The sequence below is a fragment of the Elephantulus edwardii genome, unplaced genomic scaffold, assembly GCF_000299155.1.
Source record: "Elephantulus edwardii isolate Elephantulus edwardi_28Jun2011 unplaced genomic scaffold, EleEdw1.0 scaffold00043, whole genome shotgun sequence".
NCBI classification, from domain to species: domain Eukaryota; kingdom Metazoa; phylum Chordata; class Mammalia; order Macroscelidea; family Macroscelididae; genus Elephantulus; species Elephantulus edwardii.
The window spans coordinates 18,326,291-18,332,421 of record NW_006399793.1 but is presented as its reverse complement, the minus strand read 5'-3'; positions in this window follow the sequence as shown (position 1 = coordinate 18,332,421).

The following is a 6,131-nucleotide window of genomic DNA, read 5'->3' as shown; positions in this document are numbered from 1 at the left end:
ACTATATATATATACTAATGGATGCAGCCCACATTATTTGGAAGAAAGCTACTGAATCTGGAAACCAGTTGCTTGCAGGGAATATATAAAACATCAAAGAGTTACAAAGCTTTTGTTATCATTATGTAATGGTCACTGTAATTTTATACATGTATTTTGTTTGACAACATAGCTTTCCAAATCAAATTTTATATCTGGAAAACAAAATATGCCTGCTTTTTTACCAAAGAAGCTGAGCGTATGTATCATCTTTGCATAGTAGAGTATATAAGGGGCAACTGGCAATATTATAATAGATGGAGAAAAGATCAAGGCTGTTAACAATTTCATTTTGTTCAGATCAACAATCAACACACCCAACATCAACAATTGGAAAATCAAAAGATGAGTTGCTTTGAGAAAATTTGCAGTCAGGGACCTCTCCAGAGTGCAAAAGAGCAACAGTGACAGACTAAAAACTAAAATGCACATGATCCAGGCAATGAGAATGATCTTGCCAATTGCTTGCTATGTATCTGAAAGCTGGATAATAAATAAGGATAAGGGGGAAATAATCAATGCCTTTGAGCTGTGGTGCTGGAGAAAAGTACTGAACATATCATGGACTGCCAAAAGAACAAACAAGTCTGTCCTAGAGAGAGTGAAACCAGTTTGCTCTTTTTAGGCAAGGATTTTGAAGCTCTGCCTCATGAACTTGAGGCATATTGCCAGGAGGGACCAGTCCTTAAATAAGGGCATCAGGCGTGAAAAGGTAGAACGTTAACACGGGAGAAGATCCTGGATGAGGTGGACTGACATAGTATCTGTGGCAATGGGATCAGATATGTCAGAAACAGTGAGGTTGTCTCAGGATAGGGAAAGGTTCAGAGCCATTGTTCACAGAGTCACTGTAAATCATAATTGACTTGACAGCATATAACATCAATAATAATATAAAGAGCCATGCTAACACTGTGACTAAGGCATTCATCTACAAACCAAAAGGTGAGCAGATGGAACTTATCAGCTGCTCGACAAGAGACTGCTGAGACTGTTTCCGTAAAGATTTATAGACTTGGAAACCCTATTGGGGGGGGGGGGGCAGTTCTCCTATGCCCTACAGGGTTGCTAAGAGTCAGAATCAGCTCAGTAGCAGTGAGTATGCGATAGTAAACTATCTTCTTTGTTAAATTTACTGATTATTATTGGTCTCCCCTCCAGTATGGAAGTACCTCTGTGACAGGGATTTCCATAGCTGTTCACCAAAAACATAAAACAGTGCCTGGTATACAGTGCATGATGGTAGAATGAATTGTTGAGATATGAAAATAAACATTAAAATAAAGAAAATGGTTCTGTGAAAATGCTTTCTAAGATGGCAGAATTGGATATTAAATTTTCTACCATTAACTTCTGGGCAGAGAAGATATACAAAGAAATACTGTATCCAGGCCCCTTATTTACTATCATTTTTAGACAGAAGAAGTCTTCTGGCCACATCTCCACACACAGATCATCTTCTCTGCAGACCTTGGCCCTGACGTACCATTCTCTGCACAGTAATCCTAAACCTGGCTCTAGTGCTTTCCCCCAACTGATTCTACTATAAAAATTATACTGTCACTTATTTAAAAAAATAAATATGGGTTAGAGGTGTGGCCCCAAGGTCCTAGAAATAGATTTAAATAAGGATTGGAGCCCAGATATTGAATATGATTGAGATTATAAGGAATTCAGTGTTCTTTCTGCTTTCCAGGCACTGAACTTTAAGGTCACCACTGAAAATCACAACTGCAGGTTTTGGCTTAATTACAATTTTAGAATTAAATATTCCTTAAATAAGGCTGTGCCTCTTACTGATATAAAGGTTCAAAATGGTGAAATAGGCAAACAAACGTGCTTCTTCCATAGTAGAAGCAATTAGAGAAATAATTTATGATGTTGAAATTTGTGAATATTAAAATGGAACCTCTTTTCCCTATCACATTGTTCCATGATGAAATATGCCTGCAAATGCTCAAGAAAGGCCCTTCCCAGATGAACTGAAATTCTCCCTATCACCACCGCAGGAGAACACACTGTCTTAAAGATAGCAATCAACTACCTCCCTCTTACATAATTTTCTTATGGATCATACTTTGATAGAATTTAATTATATTTATTCTCTTAGTTTAGATCCATCTTGAAATACAATTGTTGTGAGCAACAGGATAATATTCATACATACTATCATTCAAATTTATGCACGAACAACAAGAGCCAAAGACAAGGAAATAAATCTATTTCTATCAACTTTTACTTTTTATTTTCATTGGAAATCAATTGAACATGTAACCAAAATGCATTGATAGTAATGGATGACTGGAATACAAAAGTTGGGAATAGAAAAGAAGGGTCAATAGGAAAAAAAAAAAAGAAAAAAAAACAACACACAAACCCCCATGGACTTGGTGACAGAAATGAGGCTGTAGATAGAATGGTAGAATTTTGTACAATCAATGATTTATTAATTGCAAATACCTTTTATAAAAAACATAAATGGAGACAATACACATGTATTCACCCTATAGTATGCACAGGAATCAAATTTATTTTATCTGTATAAAGAATCAAATGGAGAAGCTTAGTATCACCTGTGAAAACTAGGCAAGGTGCTGATTATAAAACAGACCATCAACTACTCATATGCAAGTTCAAACTAAAACTAAAGAAAGTTAAATCCACAGGAACCAAAATTTGACCTTGAGTCAAAATTTAATTCATTTTAAATTCTTTTTTTACATGTAATTGATTTTAAATTAGAATTAAATTTAAATTCATCAGAATTTAAAAACCATCTCAGGAACAGGTTTGAGGCCTTGAATGTTAATGAGCAAAGACCATTAAGCTAAGGGAGGATATCAAGAACATCATCTATAAAGAATGTAAAAGATAATTACAAACACAGAAGAGGAAGTAAGGACTGAGATGGATGTCAGAAGAGACTGAGTATTGCACTAGAGCATCGAGAAGCCAAAGCAAACAGAAGAAATCAAGAAGTTAAGGCGTTGAATAGAAGATTTCAAAGGCATCTCAGGAAGACAAAGCAAAGTATTATTATGAAATGGGCAAAGAACTGGAGTCAGAAAATCAAAAGGGACAAACTCACTCAGCATTTTTTAATTATTTTTTATTCTTTAATTTTTTTAATTTTTATTTCTCATTTTATTTTATTAATTATTGTCCCCCCTTGTTGTGTACCATCAAATGAGATCCAATTGGTGCAGATTTTTCCTTCTCCAGCAGACCATCTGGTGTATTCGAACCACACTCTTTCAGGATTGCAGCACAGCTTCTTGCCATTATGCCACCAGAGCTCCCTTCAGCATTTCTCAAGCTAAAGGAACTAGAGAACAAATGCAAGCCTTAAATCTCAATACTTAATGGATACTATGAGCTGAATACTGAATGATACATGATCAAGAGGTAACGGTGATGAAGGAGGAAGTTTAAGCTGCTCTGAAGGAATTGGCAAAAAATTAGGCCCCAGGAATTGCTGGAATACAAGTTGATGTATTTCAAAAAACAGTTGCTGCCCTGGATGTGTCCACCAAGTTATGTTAAGAAATCTGGGGGACAAGTACCGGCCAATGGACTAGAAGAAATCCATATTGTTCCCATTTCAAAAAAATGTGACCTAACAGAGTGTAGAAATTATGAAGCAATATCACTAATATCACTTGCAAGCAAAATTTTTCTGAAGATTATCCAAAAACAACTTGAACTATACATTGACAGAGAACTACCAGAAATATGAGCTAGGTTTCAAAGAAGCCTTGGCCGTAGAGACATTATAACCAATGTCAAAGGGATATTGGTTGAAAGCAAAGAATACCAGAGTAGTGTTTCTCTGTGTTTCACTGACTATGCAAAAGCATTTGACTGTGTAGATCATAAAAAATTGTGGCTAACCTTAGGGAAAATGGGAATACCAGAATGCTTGATAGTGTTAATGTGAAACCTATACTTGGATCAGGAAGCAGCCAACAGAACAGAACAAGGAAACACTGCACAGTTCAAAATCAGGAAAGAAGTGTGTAAGGGATATGTCCTGTCTCCATGCTTTTTCAATCTGTATGCAGAATAGATAATTCAGGAGGGTGGATTTATGAGGAGAAATCTGTCATAAGGATTGGAGGAAGATTTATCAACAACTTGCATGATGCAGATAACACAATCTTGCTTGATGAAACTAAGGACCTGAAGCATTTGCTGCATTGAAACTCAACATCAAGAAGAAGAAGATTCTCACCACTGAGCCAACTGGCAGCACCATGATGAATGGAGAAAAGACTGAGGTTGTAAACAATTTCAGCTTACTCACCACAAATCAACACTCTTGGCACCAGGAATCAGGAAATCAAAAGATTAATTGTATTGGAATTGTCTGCTTTCAGGGCCTTCTCCAAAGTGCTAAAGAACAACGATGTCAGTCTGGAGACTAAGATGCACCTGATTCAGGCCATGGTCTCCTAATGATTTGTTATGTATCAAAGAGCTGGACAATGGCTAAGGATGATAGAAGAATTGATGCTTTGATTTATGATACTAGAGAAGAGTATAGAACGTACCATGAACTGCATAGAGAACAAACAGGCCCGTGTTGGAGAGGGTGAAACCGAGCTGCTCCTTAGAGGCAAGGATTTTGGAGTTCCATCTCATGTAATTTAGGCATGTGGGCAGGATAGGACAGTCCTTAGAGAAGCACATCATGGTTGGAAAGGTAGAGGGACATAGTAGAAGAAGACCCAGATGATATGAATTGACATAGTAACTGAGGTACAAGGAGCAAGTGTGTTAGAGACAGTGAGACTGGCTCAGGATAGGGCAGAGTTCAGAGCAATTGTATATAGGGTTGCTATGAGTTGTAGGCAACTCGATAGCACATAACAACAGTTTAAAGAAAAGAACTAAGATTTTCAGATGGTTGGTGTTGTTAGGTACCATCAATTCAAGTATTTGTCATAGCAAACCTATCAACAACAGATCTGAAGCCCGTCCTTTCCTTTTCCAACCTCACAATCTATGACACCGTCAGTCAAACTCATTGCTACAATCATTATGTCAATCCACCTAATTGAGGGTCTTCTCTTTTGCTGCCCCTCCACCTTTTCAAGCATTATGTCCCTCTTCAAGGAATAGCTTCTTTTAGCAACATGCTCAAAGTATGTGAGGTAAACCTTTATCATCTTTGCTTCTCAAAGGAGTGTTGTGGCTGCAACTTCTCCAAGACATTTTTTTTTTGTCAACACAGGACATTCAGTATTCTCCAACACCACAGCTTAAAGGCATGAATGCTTCTTTTGTCAATTTTATTATTCACTATCCAACTCTCAGTAGCATAGCAAATGATTGAAAAACTATTACCTGAATAAGATCCATCAAACTAACATCAATGTTACTCAATAATCTAGAAAGATCTTTGACTGCAGACTTTCCCAGTACAGTATGTCTCCTGATCTTCTGAATGCTGGTACCAAGTTTATTGGTTGTGCATTCAAGTAAGATTAACTCACTAACAGTTTCAATCTTTTCTCTATCATGATGTTGCCTATTGTCCAGTGATGAGAATTTTTGGTTTCATGATTTTGAGATGCAATTCATATTGAAGGCTGAGGTCATTGCTCTTCTGCAGCAAGTGTTTCAAGTCCCTTTCACTTTTAGCATGCAAGGTCGTGTCATCTGCGCAACAAAGATTACGCTGCATTCTTCTTCATAGAGTCCAGCTTTTCGAAAAATTTACTCAGCATACAGATTGAATGAGTATGGAAAATGGATATAACCCTGTGCATTGTTGCACACTTTCCTCCCTGCTCACTCCTCCCCCCATTTCACTTTTCTCTTTGAAGAGTAAAAATAAAATAAAATAAAATAAAAATCCTTCATTGTTATACAATTTGCCCTGCACCCAAGTCTACTCCAGTATGTAGCTTTCATTCTGGACTCTTGTCATGACAATAATGGCTAATCATATATTCCTCCTAAACAGTTCTCTCCCTCATCTGTTTCAAAGAAGTGTACATTATTTATCCCCTCTTAGTTTCCCCTCAACCCCAATGTCAGTCCTGTTTTACAACATTGACACTATGCAGTATTTGTCCTTTTGTGAGTGA